The sequence below is a fragment of the Schistocerca gregaria genome, chromosome 9 (genome assembly GCF_023897955.1).
Source record: "Schistocerca gregaria isolate iqSchGreg1 chromosome 9, iqSchGreg1.2, whole genome shotgun sequence".
Lineage (NCBI taxonomy): Eukaryota > Metazoa > Arthropoda > Insecta > Orthoptera > Acrididae > Schistocerca > Schistocerca gregaria.
This window is the reverse complement of record NC_064928.1, coordinates 74,324,614-74,340,685: the sequence shown is the minus strand read 5'-3', so window position 1 is coordinate 74,340,685 and position 16,072 is coordinate 74,324,614. Positions and strand designations below refer to the sequence as shown.

Below are 16,072 nucleotides of genomic sequence, written 5' to 3'. Positions count from 1 at the left end.
TTGTTTGTTAGATAGTTTAATTAATTCCTTTGCGTGTTTTTGGGTACTTGCATTGTTTAATTCATATATTTCGGGCGTATTATAGTATTTGACAGTTGTAGCATCGCGCTATAGTGTTTACTTCGTAGATTCTTATTTAAATTGCGTGTGAGTTTCGTATAGGAGGTGCAATTTCGAGTTTTAGTTACTGTAATCGTAAATTCAGCAGATTGTAGCGCAGTCGTTAGGCATTTGTACAGGTTAGTCGATACATTCTTTGCGTGTTCCGCTTGCGTTATCTAGGCACGGACTCGTGTTTCGGTAACTGTTGTTAAACATCGATTAGAATGGACAGGGACTGCGATTGCTGTCTTCGGATGAGGGCTGACTTGGCATCCCTTCGCTCACAGCTGCAATCGGCGCTGACTTCGGTCGCGCAGCTTGAGTCTGTTGCCAATGGGCACCACTGTGGGGAGCCGGACTCGGGTATCACGGGGATGTCAACCTCATCCCGTCTGTCCCCAGATCGGTCTGCCGCTGTGGTTGCCCCGGTTGCTGCCCGCAGTGGGGCTGAGCCCTCGCCTGTGGTTGATTGGGAGGTCGTTCCAAGGCGTGGCAGGCAGCGAAAGGTGTCCCCGGAGGCTGATCAGAAAGCCTCCCCGGTGCGTGCTGAGCCAGATGCAGCTGCCTGCCCTGTTTCAGAGGATCATTCTCAGCCTTCAAGGTCCGGGCAATCGCAGAGGGTGGGCTTACTGGTAGTTGGGAATTCCAATGTTAGGCGCGTAATGGGGCCCCTTAGGGATATGGCGGCTAAAGAGGGGAAGAAATCCAGTGTGCACTCCGTGTGCATTCCGGGAGGAGTCATTCCTGATGTGGAAAGGGTCCTTCCGGATGCCATGAAGAGCACAGGGTGCAGCCAGCTGCAGGTGGTGGCACATGTCGGCACTAATGACGTGTGTCGCTTTGGATCTGAGGAAATTCTCTCTGGATTCCAGCGGCTATCTGATTTGGTGAAGGCTGCCGGTCTTGCTTACGAGATGAAGGCAGAGATCACCATCTGCAGCATCGTTGACAGAACCGACTGCGGGCCTTTGGTGCAGAGCCGGGTGGAGGGTCTGAATCAGAGGCTCAGACGGTTTTGCGACCGTATTGGCTGCAGATTCCTTGACTTGCGCCATAGGTTGGTGGGGTTTCGGGTTCCGCTGAATAGGTCAGGAGTTCACTACACTCAGCTGGCGGCTACACGGGTAGCGGAGGCTGTGTGGCGTGGACTGGGCGGTTTTTTAGGTTAGAAGGCCTCGGGAAAGTGCGGGATGGGCTGCAATGTCAAAGGGTGCTTGGCAATTACAGGACGTGCTTGGATCAAGGAACAGTCGGAATTATAGTTGTAAATTGTTGGTTGCCCTGGAAAAGTTCCTGAGCTTCAAGCGCTAATAGAAAGCACAGAAGATGATATCGTTATAGGTACAAAAAGCTGGCTAAAGCCTGAAATAAGTTCTGCAGAAGTTTTTACGTAGTCTCAGACGGTGTTCAGGAAAGATAGATTAGGCAGAATTGGTGGTGGAGTGTTTGTGTCTGTCAGTAGTGGTTTATCTTGTAGTGAAGTCGAAGTAGATACTCCGTGCGAATTGGTGTGGGTGGAGGTTATACTTAACAGCCGAATTAAGTTAATAATTGGCTCCTTCTACCGACCCCCAGACTCCGATGATATAGTTGCGGAACAGTTCAGAGAAAGTTTGAGTCTCGTAACAAATAAATACCCCACTCATACGGTTATAGTTGGTGGGGACTTCAACCTACCCTCGGTATGTTGGCAAAAATACTTGTTCAAAACCGGTGGTAGGCAGAAAACGTCTTCCGAGATTGTCCTAAATGCATTCTCGGAAAATTATTTCTAGCAGTTAGTTCACGAACCCACGCGAATTGTAAATGGTTGGGAAAACACACTTGACCTCTTGGCCACAAACAATCCAGAGCTGATAGAGAGCATCATGACTGATACAGGGATTAGTGATCACAAGGTCATAGTAGCTAGGCTCAATACCATTTCTTCCAAACCCATCAGAAACAAACGCAAAATAATTTTATTTAAAAAAGCGGATAAAGTGCCACTAGAAGCCTTCCTAAAAGGACAATTTCCATTCCTTCCGAACTGACTATGCAAATGTAGACGAGATGTGGCTCAAATTCAAAGGTATAGTAGCAACAGCAATTGAGAGATTCATACCTCATAAATTGGTAAGAGATGGAACGGATCCCCCGTGGTACACAAAAAAGGTCCGAACGCTGTTGCAGAGGCAACGGAAAAAGCATGCGAAGTTCAGAACAACGCGAAATCCCGAAGATGGGCTAAAATTTACAGACGCGCGAAATTTGGCACGTACTTCGATGCGAGATGTCTTTAACGAAACATTGTCTCGAAATTTGGTAGAAAATCCGAAGAAAGTCTGGTCGTATGTAAAGTACACAAGCGGCAAGACGCAGTCAATACCTTCGCTGCGCAGTGCCGATGTTACTGTTATCGACGACTGTGCCGCTAAAGCGGAGTTATTGAACGCAGTTTTCCTAAATTCCTTCACCAGGGAAGACGAATGGCATATTCCAGAATTTGAAACACGAACATCTGCTAGCATGAGTTTCTTAGAAGTAGATACCTTAGGGGTTGCGAAGCAACTCAAATCGCTTGATACGGGCAAGTCTTCAGGTCCAGATTGTATACCGATTAGGTTCCTTTCAGATTACGCTGATACTATAGCTCCCTACTTAGCACTCATATACAACCGCTCGCTCACCGATAGATCTGTACCTACAGATTGGAAAATTGCGCAGGTCGCACCAGTGTTCAAGAAGGGTAGTAGGAGTAATCCATTTAACTACAGACCTATATCATTGACGTCGGTTTGCAGTAGGGTTTTGGAGCATATACTGTATTCAAACATTATGAACCACCTCGAAGGGAACGATCTATTGACACGTAATCAGCATGGCTTCAGAAAACATCGCTCTTGTGCAACGCAGCTAGCTCTCTATTCGCACGAAGTAATGGCCGCTATCGACAGGGGATCTCAAGTTGATTCCGTATTTCTAGATTTCCGGAAAGCTTTTGACACCGTGCCTCACAAGCGACTTCTAATCAAGCTGCGGAGCTATGGGGTATCGTCTCAGTTGTGCGACTGGATTCGTGATTTCCTGTCAGGAAGGTCGCAGTTCGTAGTAATAGACGGCAAATCATCGAGTAAAACTGGTGTTCCCCAGGGAAGCGTCCTGGGACCTCTACTGTTCCTGATCTATATAAATGACCTGGGTGACAATCTGAGCAGTTCTCTTAGACTGTTCGCAGATGATGCTGTAATTTACCGTCTGGTAAGGTCATCCGAAGACCAGTATCAGCTGCAAAGCGATTTAGAAAAGATTGCTGTATGGTGTGTCAGGTGCCAGTTGACGCTAAATAACGAAAAGTGTGAGGTGATCCACATGAGCTCCAAAATAAATCCGTTGGAATTCGATTACTCGATAAATAGCACAATTCTCAAGGCTGTCAATTCAACTAATTTGGAAAGACCACATATATAATATTGTAGGGAATGCGAGCCAAAGGTTGCGTTTCATTGGCAGGACACTTAGCAGATGCAACAAGTCCACTAAAGAGACAGCTTACACTACACTCGTTCGTCCTCTGTTAGAATATTGCTGCGCGGTGTGGGATCCTTACCAGGTGGGATTGACGGAGGACATCGAAAGGGTGCAAAAAAGGGCAGCTCGTTTTGTATTATCGCGTTATAGGGGAGAGGGTGTGGCAGATATGATATACGAGTTGGGATGGAAGTCATTACAGCATAGACGTTTTTCGTCGCGGCGAGACCTTCTTACGAAATTTCAGTCGCCAACTTTCTCTTCCGAATGCGAAAATATTTTGTTGAGCCCAACCTACATAGGTAGGAATGATCATCAAAATAAAATAAGAGAAATCAGAGCTCGAACAGAAAGGTTTAGGTGTTCGTTTTTCCCGCTCGCTGTTCGGGAGTGGAATAGTAGAGAGATAGTATGATTGTGGTTCGATGAACCCTCTGCCAAGTACTTAAATGTGAATTGCAGAGTAGTCATGTAGATGTAGATGTAGATGTAGAACGTCCATTTACAGAAGGCGTTCGAAGCCATGACCATTGGTATCGATGCACTGCTGCAGTCTTCTTATCATGGATTGAGTGGTATAGCACTTATCGAAGTACATGCTCTGACAATTCTCTCTCGTATATGTTTAGGTATAGTTGGAACGTCTTTATAAACAAATTCTTTTACGAATCCCCAAAAGAAAAAAATCCAGAGGCGTCAAGTCTCGCGAACGACCCGGCCACGACACATCTCCTCCGCGTCCAATTCAACGATTTGGGATTTATCTCTGCAACTCATTTTTAGCCATCAGCGAAAAATGTGCCGGACACCAATGGTGTTGATACCACATTCTGTTCCTTGCTCCTAAAGGTATTTCCTTCAATAACAGACTTAATGTTTCTTACAGTAATGTGGTGTACTTCCTATATTTGAGATTTCCTTCGATGAAATAGGGGCCTATAATTCTGTCCTCAAGAATCCCACACCACACATTCACCGACCACGGTTTATGGTGTACAACTTGCCGGAGCCAACATGGATTTTCAGTTTCCCAATAATGCATGTTATTCAACTTAACATTTCCATGCTTCGTAAATTTAGCCTCGTAAGTAAATAAAATAAAAAATTAATAAATGTAACATACCTCTGAATCTGAAGTTGAGTCCATCGGTAGAATTTAATTCGACGCATAAAATTCGTATCAGACAATTCTTGGTGGAGACTGATTTAGTAAGGATGATATTTATGACGATGCAGAACACGAACAACACTACTCTGGCTCACGCCAGTTTCCCTTGCGATTTGACGCGAACTAACACAAGGATCTCGAACCACAGCGGCGAAAGACCGTTCTCCATCTCCTAGGTAGTGACTTTCCTTTGACGGATATGTTTCCGATGCGTTAAAGATCCAGTTGTTCTGAATTTATCAAACACACATTTAAATGTACGATGTGCAGTGTGAGGATGTTGGGAATATCTTTCAGAGTATGAGTGTCTACCTCTCACTGAATTTCGTTCGCATCTCCGGAAATAAGAAGCGTATCGACTTGTTCTTCAAAGGAACACATCATTCACATTCGCTTCATCCAACGATACTAGTTTTATCGTTCCTATCAGTATTCTATTGCGATACAGTGGAATGGTGTTTACATGTCAATGGCACGTTATATGGATACGCCGTATTCGGCGAATACTTACTATTTGAATGATATACGAGAGAGAATTGTCAGAGCATGTGCTTCGATAAGTGCCGAAGTGATAAGCAATACCGCTGAATCCATGATAAGAAGATTCCAGCACTGCACTGATATCAACGGTCATCGCGGCGAACACTTGTTCAAATGGACGTTCATTTCACTTTTTGACCTTCGTTGACCTTCAAAGACCTTACTGTTACACGTCATTGGATTCGTCTCCATAGCTGCTTTCTGGAAAGTACCAAACTGTAACACCCTACTTAAAAAAAAAACTTGACCTTCATATCTCTGACGCGACCCCACCTAGCAACAAACACCAATGTCATATTATGGCCACCGTTTTGTCCCACAAACATTTCAGCTCCTATCGTACTTTCGGAGTTATTCTAGATGGCAGTAGTTAGTGACTGACTCTGCATAGTTATTAATCAGAGAGTAAGACCAGGGTGTGGATTATAACACACGTTTTTCATCATTTATATGGACGATAACCTGTACAGATGGAAGGCTCAATCACCAGCGGACCAGCGGCAATTAAGCTAGATCTGTAACTTTAAAATTTCTGTCTGTAAATCAGTAATAGTGACATTCCAGTGGAAACACCCAATACGAACAGAGAATATTCTGGATTCCAGAACTTTAGATTAAGTTCAGCGTTTTAATCATTTAGCTTGTGATATCTCGTATGATAGAGATATAAATAACAAAATAGCAAGATACCCGGCAATGTGTGTAATTATTCTAAAAAACTGGAAATAGCGCCCAGCGACGATGACAGTGCTGTAATTCTAACTGGCTATGGAAGATGGGCTTTAAGACCGATGGATCCTGAAACAAAATTCCTCAGGACACTGCCGGTATACACACTCCTTGAAGTAAGAAACCGCGGTACACGGAAATATTTGCAGTAAGTGATATAACTGATGAACACATAGTGTGTCTATTTTAAGCTGACACAACTAAAGTTCTAGGTGAAAAGTCAACTATAGTAAAAGAGACATCTGTCTGTGCCACGACGTGCCACCTCCTAACCACCTCTCTTGGGTGGGCAGTGTGGACTATGTATTTTCAAATGAGAACACCCATTTTTACCAAATGTTCAGACACTACGCCAAAAAGTACGTATGGTCTTCTCAAACCATTGTTTTACAATGGTGGTAAATGGTGGTGTAATCGACAAACGTCAAGTGCGCCTGTTTTAGCAATTAAGAAACGAGGCATTTGATTCTACATTTCATTTACGATGTAAATATAGACCTTTGTATTTATGTTAATGTGTTCATGTTAATGTTCAAGGAGACGATTTGTGTAACGTCCTGTCAACAACGGGGTCATTATAGATGGAGCACAAGCTCGGATTAGGGAAGGATGGAGAAAGAAATCGGCAGTGCCCTTTCAAAGGAACCATCTCGGCATTTCCCTGAAGTGATCTAGGGCAGTCACGGAAAACCTAAATCGGGATGGCCGGACGCGGGATTGAACCGTCGTCCTCCCGAATGCGAGTCCAGTGTGCTAACCACTGCGCGACCTCTCTTGGTTTTAATGTTCGAATGGTACGTGAGTGTTGCAGATATGGTTGGACAGTACAAATAATATGGCTAGACATTGACATTTCTAGCAAATAAGATACTCGTATGGGAACATAGTTTTCTATTCCCTAAGGAGATAATTCTTGTGAAACCCCAAACCATCCAAACGGTAAGTGTGTTCTATAAACCCCGCCATCAGGGCGACTGATCTCTGGATGTGTTTCCACCCAACCGCCGTAACACCCGTGGTGGCCGCTACGTGGCTACCGGCGGAATACAAACCACAGCCACAGTAATACGGTAAAATGTCAACGATATGATAGCGATAGGCGCATCTACCATAGATACTCAGGGTGTCAAGAATCCCAACGATGAGAGGCAAGGGAACTCACCGAAATACGCACCCCACTGGAGGGAGGCAAGGAGACTAAATGAAATCAAGCAACGCCACAGTGAGCGGCAAGAGGACTCAAAAAAATCAAGCGTTCTAATGATGAGGGGCAATGGGACTCGCCGAAATCAAGCACCGCAAGTTTCCAGAATGAGATTTTCACTCTGCAGCGGAGTGTGCGCTGATATGAAACTTCCTGGCAGATTAAAACAGTGTGCCCGACCGAGACTCGAACTCGGGACCTTTGCCTTTCGCGGGCAAGTGCTCTACCATCTGAGCTACCGAAGCACGACTCAGGCCCGGTCCTCACAGCTTTACTTCTGCCAGTAACTCGTCTCCTACCTTCCAAACTTTACAGAAGCTCTCCTGGGAATCTTGCAGAACCAGCAGTCCTGGAGGAAAGGATATTGCGGAGACATGGCTTAGACACAGCCTGGGGGATGTTCCTAGAATGAAATTTTGGAAGGTAGGAGACGAGGTAGTGGCAGAAGTAAAGCTGTAAGGACGGAGCGTGAGTCGAGCTTGGTAGAGCACTTGCCTGCGAAAGGCAAAGGTCCCGAGTTCGCGTCTAGGTCGGGCACACAGTTTTAATCTGCCAGGAAGTTTCATATCAGCGCACACTCCGCTGCAGAGTGAAAATCTCATTCTGGAAACATCCCCCAGGCTGTAGCTAAGCCATGTCTCCGCAATATCCTTTCTTTCAGGAGTGCTAGTTCTGCAAGGTTCGCAGGAGAGCTTCTGTAAAGTTTGGAAGGTAGGAGACGGAAACTGGCAGAAGTAAAGCTGTGAGTACCGGGCGTGAGTCGTGCTCCGGTAGCTCAGATGGTAGAGCACTTGCTCGCGAAAGGCAAAGGTCACGAGTTCGAGTCTCGGTCGGGCACACAGTTTTAATCTGCCAGGAAGTTTCAACAGAAAAGTTGTTCCTGGCCCATGCTAAACGTAATTTCAACGCAACGTGGAAATGCCTGAGAATATTCTACTGTACAACCAGATTTGCAGTACTAAACCAATATTTCGCACGTATATATCAACTGTAAATGAAATGTAGCATCAAATGCATCTATCACTAGTTGAAAAATCAGGCACAGTTGATATTTATCGATTACTGCGCCAGTGCAAAACAATAGTTTGAGTAACTTCAGTCACAATGACCAAGTGACATTAAAACGACGCTGATTGCTGTTGTTGTTGTCTTCAGTCCTGAGACTGGTTTGATACAGCTCTCTATGCTACTCTATCCTGTGCAAGTTGATTCAACTCCGAGTAACAGTGCAACCTATATCCACCTGAACGACCTTAGTGTATTCATCTCATAGTCTCCCTCTACAATTTTTCCGCTCCACGCTGCCCTCCAGTACTAAATCTGTGATCCCTTGATGCCTCAGAATATTTCCTACCAACCGGTCCCTTCTTCTAGTCAAGTTGTGCCACAAACTTCTCTTCTCCCCAATTCTATTCAATACCTATTCAATAGTTATGTGATCTACCCATCTAATCTTCAGCATTCTTCTGTAGCACCACATTTCGAAAGCTTCTATTCTCTCTTGTCTACACTATTTCACTTCCATACATGGCTACAATACATACAAATACTTTCAGAGACTACTTCCTGACAAATTTATACAGGATGTTAACAAATTTCTCTTCTTCAAAAATGCTTTCCTTCTTCTTCTTAGAAGATTTGTATGTCTACAAATCTTCTAAGATAAGTCGTAGGGTCAATATTGTCTCGAGTGTTCCAACATTTCTACGGAATATAAACTGATCTTCCACGAGGTCGGCTTCTAACAGGTTTTCCATTCGTGCGAATTTGTGTTAGTATTTTGCTGCTGTGACTTATTAAACTGATAGTTCGGTAATTGTCACACTTGTCAGCACCTGCTTTCTTTTGGATTGGATTTATTATAATTTTCTTGAAGTCTGAAGTATTGAATTCTCATACATATCGCTCACCAAATGGTAGAGTTTTGTCATGGCTCGCTCTCCCGAAGCTTTTTGTAGTTCTAATGTAATGTTGTCTACTCCCTGGGCCTTGTTTCGACTTAGATCTTTGAGTGCTCTGTCAAATTCTTCACGCAGGCTCATATCCCCCATTTCATCTTTACCTGCGTCCTCTGCAATTTCCACAATATTGCCCTCCAGTTCATCGCCCTTGTATGGACCCTCTATATACTTCTTCCACCTTTCTGCTTTCCCTTCTTTGCTTAGGTTTGGCTTTCCATCTGAGCTCTTGGTATTCATACAGGTTGTTCTCTTTTCTCCAAAGGTCTCTCTAATTCTTCTGTAGGCAGTATCTATCATACCCCTAGTGATATATGCTTCTACATCCTTACATGTGTCCTCTAACTATCCCTGCTTAGCCATTTTGCACTTCCTGTCGATCTCATTTTTGAGACGTTTTATTCCTATTCATCTGTTTCATTAACTGCATTTTTATATTTTGTCGTTTCATCAATTAAGCTCAATATTTCTTCTGTTACCCAAGGATTTATACTAGCCCTCATCTTTTCACCTACTGTATCATCTGCTGCCTTCACTATTTCATCTCTCAAAGCTACCCATTTTTCTTCTACTGTATTTATTTCGTCCGTTCTCTAATGCTGCCTCTGAAACACCCTACAATCTTTGGTTCTTTCAGTTTATCCAGGTCCACTTCTTTAAATTTCCACTTTTTTGCAGTGTCTTCAGTTTAATCTACAATTCATATCCAATAAATTGTGGTCAGTGTCCACATCTGCCCCTGTAAATGTTTTACAATTCAAAACCTGGTTCTTAAATCTCTCTTCCCATTATATAACCTATGTAAAACCTTCCAGTGTCTCCAGGCCTCTTCACATACACAAACATCTTTCTGAGTCTTAGACCTAGTGGTAGCTATGTTTTGGGTATGGCCTGTGCAAAATTCTTTCATTCCTTACCCCCAGTCCATTTTCACCTACAACTTTTCCTTCTATTCCTTTTCCTACTATGGAATTCCAGTCTGCCATGACTATTCAATTTTCTTCTCCTTTAACTATCTGAATAATTTCTTTTATCGCATCATACATTTCTTCAATCTGTTGGTCATCTGTGGAGGTAGTTGGCATACAAACTTGTGCTACTATGGTAGGTGAACGCTTCGTATCTATGTTGGCTGCAATAATGCGTTCACTACCCTGTTGATAGTGGTTTATCCACGTTCTTTTTATTCATTGTTAAACCTACTCCTGCATTACCCGTATTTGGTTTTGTATTTATAACCCTGTATTCACCTGACCAGAAGTTTTGTTCCTCCTGATAAGGACGTCCTCCTGAGTAGTCACCTCCCGGAAATGCGAATGCAGGACTATTTTACCTCCGGAATATTTTACCCAAGAGAACGCCATCATCATTTTAGCATACAGTAAAGCTGCATGCCCTCGGGAAAAATTACGGTTATAGTGTCCCCTTGCTTTCAGCCGTTCGCAGTACCAGCACAGCAAGGCCATTTTGGTTAGTGTTACAAGGCCAGATCAGTCAGTCATCCAGACAGTTGCCCCTGCAACTACTGAAAAGGCTGCTGCCCCTCTCAACAGATATGCCTCCGTTGTGGTTGTACCTACGGTACAGCTATCTGTATCGCTGAGGCACGCAAGTCTCCCCACCAACGCAAGGTCCATAGTTCATGGGAAGGCGAATGCTATGAAAATGTAAATTTTAGCCAGCGGAAATATTTGCAGTTTAGCAAATCATTGAATCCTAAATGATTAATGCGGTTTATCACAGAGGCTGAAAAGGAAATGAGTTATTCATTGATTAGGTCTCTTTTCCCTGTAACCTTTATTAACTTTTTTTCCCATTCCGGTGGAAAGCAACAACGCTCCAGGGACCTACGACGAAAAAACTTTTAATGTCGCGGCTAGCTGTATGGAGTAGCAAGTGATATCGGACACACGCGTTCCTTGTGTTTGCGGAACGCATTAATTTAATTTAGCAACGTGACTTCAACGTGGCGTACAGGTCTGCACGGCAGTCAGGGTGGGTGTTAGGAGCGCGCCTCTAATGGCGAGGGGACGGCTGTGTCAGCGTCCGGCGATCGCCCTGCCCTCTTGCGGATACAGCGCCAAATTCCATTAGGCCAGCGGCGGCCCTTGTCGACTGGTCTAATGGCGCCACCTAATTGCGTCTGCCGGGGGCGGCTCTCTATTTCCAGTCTCTCCCCTACCCTCACCCCTCCCCACTACCCATCCAACAGTGTATCCTCTTTCTGATGGGGTTCCTGAAGATTTTAGTCCCCAGTCCTGGGTCACTGCTCGCTGGTGTCAGTTGCTGCGTACTGAATAGAAGCGAAGGCGAATATGGCTTGATAATCAACATGTAAGAGTTATACATGAAGTGTGTGCTATTTGGTACACAGTGCTGGGTATTAAAACGGCAATATCATCAAAGCAGCATGCAACAACCACCAAAATGGCATGCAGTGACCATTCAAACGCAAACATACAAAGGGATATGCAGGTTCCCGTCAGATCACCGAAGTTAAGCGCTGTCGGCCGTGGCCAGCACTTGGATGGGTGACCGTCCGGGTCGACGTGCGCTGCTGTCATTTCTCGGGGCGCACTCAGCCTCGTGATGCCAACTGAGGAGCTACTCGACCGAATAGTAGCGGCTCCGGTCAAAGAAAACCATCATCACGAGCGGGAGAGCAGTGTGCTGACCACACGCCACTCATCTGCATCCTCATCTGAGGATGACACGGCGGTCGGATGGCCCGATGGGACACTTGTGGCCTGGATACGGAGTGTAAAATACAAAGCTGCGAAGAGTGGCACAACTGGAATTCTTCAGACAGGCTGTTTCACAGTTCCCATTACAGATTACTGGAGTTTTAGGATGTACTTTGTAGTTAGAGTTCGTGTGAGCAGAAGGCAGATACGGACTTCTTCACATAGCAGGTCATAGTATTTTACCAAACGGGAATCTTCAACCTGGTGCGTCGGTGAGGTGTATGCCTGTATGTTCACGGAGATTTTGCCTGGTTGTCTGGACTGTACAGCCTTCGAACGGAAATCTTTTGAACGGCCATTATCGTTAAATGGCGTTGACGTGTGAGCTGGCCGACAGTGCGGTACTCCCTTACAGTTCTTGATCAGTAGTACGTCACAAAGTAGTTGTCCACACATTACACTTCATACAGTAGACTTGAGGTTCGAACTGAAACATTGCTTTATTCCCCGTCTTTGTTAAAGACATATGAAGATGTATAAAACATTCTCGGTATTCTTGCCGCGTCAGTTCTTCATAAAATCTCGAGCTTTCGACGATTACCTCCATCGCCATCGTCAGGAGCTGGCTGTCTCCACTGCTGCTGTGGTAGCCTCTGACGAGGACCACCTAAGGTCCGAGATTAACCACCTGAAAAACTTGTTCCGAAAGAATGGCTATGGTGCAGGCGATATGAAGGCAGCGTTCTCCAAAAGAAAGAAACGTGAAAATGCTGCAACCTCACTGGATGAAACACCGATTGCGGTTCTTCCTGTTTGTGGGGCGATTTCCAGCAAAATAGATGTGGTATAAGACCGATTTTTCGTGATCCCAAGAAAATTAAGGAGATGATGCGCTCTTTTAAGGACAATCTCGGTGAGTGTGGAAGCAATTATGTAGGTCAGACGATTCGTACCGTTTCCGACAGCTGTGCAGAACACCAATGCCATATTAAAAATAGAGAAGTGGAGAAATCGGCAATTGCGGAGCACAGCCTCACGAACAACCATAAAATATTGTTCGATGAAACTAGAATTCTGTCCCATGCCTCCACGTACTGGGATTCTGTTATTAAGGAGGCTGTTGAAATAAGAATGAGCCATAATAAAATGTACCGCGATAGCTGTGCATGGAAACGAGTGCTTGATGCAGAGAAGCAGCAGAGACGTTCCTTCCTAGTTTTACGTTGAAACGTAAGAGGTGGCGCCACCGGCGCACACACTGGCACCGTCTGAGACTGCAGTACGTAATCGCCGACCAACCATAAGCCGACCAATCAGAAGCCGTCTTCGGGCTATATAGAGGCTACCACAGCAGCAGTGGAGACAGTCAGCTCCTGACGATGACGGTGGAGGTCGAGATTTTATCCAGAGCTGACGCGGCAAGAACATCGAGAATGTTTTATACATAAGTGCCGTCGCGAAAAACTTCGTTCTCACATATGAATATGGTATCTGTTCTTTCAGAAATATCCGAAAGAACAGGTACCATCTTCGTATAGATAGCGCTTACCAGACAATGATCTTCTTCAGTGTGGATGCACTCACATTGCTGAAACTCTTACGGGAATCGGTGGATTGACTGCCGCGAGTAATGACTCCAAATGTAGTGTCACTCGATGGCTCAGTCGGATAGAGCGTCTGCCATGTAAGCAGGAGATCTGGGGTTCGAGTCGCGGTCGGGACACACATTTTCAACTGTCCCCGTTGATACTTACCAAGGCCCATAAGCAGCTAATGGTCTGGATGTTATTGTAATTTCATTGCTACAGACACGTCGGAAAGAACAGACAAAACGGTATATGAAATGATAATTAAATGCACACCCTAGCTGCAAAGAGGCGTTGATATACTTCATTGGGGACATGTTGAAAATGTGTGCCCCGAGCGGCACTCGAATCCGGGATCTCCTGCTTACATAGGAGACGCTGTATCCACCTGAGCCACCGCGAGCACAGAGGATAGCGTGACTGCAGGGATTTATCCCTTGCACGCTCCCACTGAGACCCACATTCCCAACTTTCTGTCGACACATTACATTCGTAGTCCGCCTAATAGATGTTTGCCCATCAAACTCATTACTCGTGGCAGATTAATCTACCAAGTCCCGGTCGATTTCAGGCATAGTGCAAGAAGGTTAATGACCAGAAAGCCATATTTTTAACTATATATGACGGTAGTATCCGTTCCCGAAAGCCGGCCGAAGTGGCCGAGCGGTTCTAGGAGCTACAGCCTGGAAACGCGCGACCGCTACGGCCGCAGGTTCGACTCCTGCCTCGGGCATGGATGTGTGTGATGTCCTTAGGTTAGTTAGGTTTAAGTAGTTCTAAGTTCTAGGGGACTGATGACCTCAGCCGTTAAGTCCCATAGTGCTCAGAGCCATTTGAACCATTTGTTCCCGAAAGAACATTTACTGTTGATGATCGAGCAGCTTTGCTTGAATGAAATGAAGTATATGAACACCTCTCTGCAACTAGGGTGTTCATTTAATTATCATTTCATTTAAGCAAAGCTGCACGGTCATCAAAGGTACCGTCATATATAGTTAAAAATGGTATATCTGCAGAAGGTGGTGGAGGGAGGGGGGGGGGAGGAAAGGGAAATGGAGGAACTGATGGTATCAGCTGCAGCAGGACTATGCGGAATCAACCACGGCGAATGTAAACGTGTGCCGGACCGGGGTTCGAACCCAGGATCTTCTGCTTTCTAGACAGTTGTGTTAACCACTGTGCCATCGAGACAGAATGTTAACCGCAAGTGAGCAAAATACCTCAGCGGTCACTGTTCATGTCCTCCATGCTCACAAACTTTTGTTTCGTGCCACCGAGGACAATCGTTTGTATAATGTCACGGTGTCTGTTCTTTAGGATGTATCTAAGAAACAGACACCACGCATCCATATAACTGATTTACCTTAATGGGCAACGAATCCACACCCTTCAGTGCAGACGCACAATATCGTTCGGCCTCCAGCAGGAATCTACAGGGTGGCGCACCAAATGTGTTGCCAATTGTTTCTTTCACATTTTACGACGCACATTAGATATCCCGCTGGGACCTCTACAGCACTACCAGCAGAGCTTTGAAAAACAAATGAGTTACAAAATGACGTGTGATTCACGAAACTGCCGCCAGGAGACTAGTAAGCAGCAATGGCTTACAATGGAAGACTGACGACACAGCAACGATCGGCAATTGTGTTACTTTTTCATGAAACGAAAAGACTTGTTGTGCCTCAGAGGTGTTTTCGACAACAGTTTAACACACTATGGGTCCCTTGAAAGAAGACCATCCACAGGTTGTACGATAAACCTCTACAGGAAGGAACAGTATTGGAAGCGAAGCGACCTCGGCCTAAGCCTGTTTGTTTGCAGGAGAATATTAAAGCGGTACGAGTTGCTGTACAGAGAAGTCCCGGAAAATCGTGTAGAAAGCCAGCAGTGCAACTGGGAATATCCAGACGCTCCGTTCAACGCATTCTTAAAAGTGACCACAATGTACAAGATGACCTGTGCACAGAAGCTCACTGAAGAACACAAGCAGCAGAGAATACTGTTTGCTCAGTGGGCGGAGGATAGGGAAGAAACTCTGAACAACGTTTGGTTTTCAGACGAGGTGCATTTTCATTTAGACGGTGTGGTTAACTAACAAAATGTACGCTTTTGGGCCACTGAAAACCCACAAGTGCCTCATGAACGACAACATTACGCTCCGAAGATTACAAGGTGGCCGTGGACCCTTTTTCTTTGAAGAAATTGTGAACAGCGAGCGTTATTTGAGCACGCTTCGCAATCGCTTCATTCCACAGCTTCCTGCTACTGCCTTGCCCTTCAACACGCAGCGGTTCATGCAAGATGGAGCAAGGCCACATACTGCAAACACGGTGTTTGAGTTTTTACACGAACATTTCGACATGCGGATCATTTCGCTCTGATTTCCACGTCGCTTCAATGACGGACAAAATCGGTCCCCCCAATAGTTCAGACCTCAATCCGTGTGACTTTTTCTTTGGAGGTACCTAAAGGAAAAAATTTTCTCGCAACGTGCACGTGACTTAATGGAGCTCAGAAGACTTATTCTTCAAGCTTGCAGTGAAATTACGGCCGTAGGGTAATCACTAATTTCAGTGTTCATTCGAAGG

At 45.1% G+C, this 16,072-nt stretch overlaps 1 protein-coding gene across 1 annotated transcript in view; it reads left to right on the top strand.

The window, feature by feature from the left end:
* LOC126292291 (potassium voltage-gated channel protein eag) overlaps positions 1-16,072 on the top strand; it is a 1,528,023-nt gene that overhangs the window by 684,669 nt on the left and 827,282 nt on the right. The gene's annotated exons all lie outside the window — the stretch shown is intronic.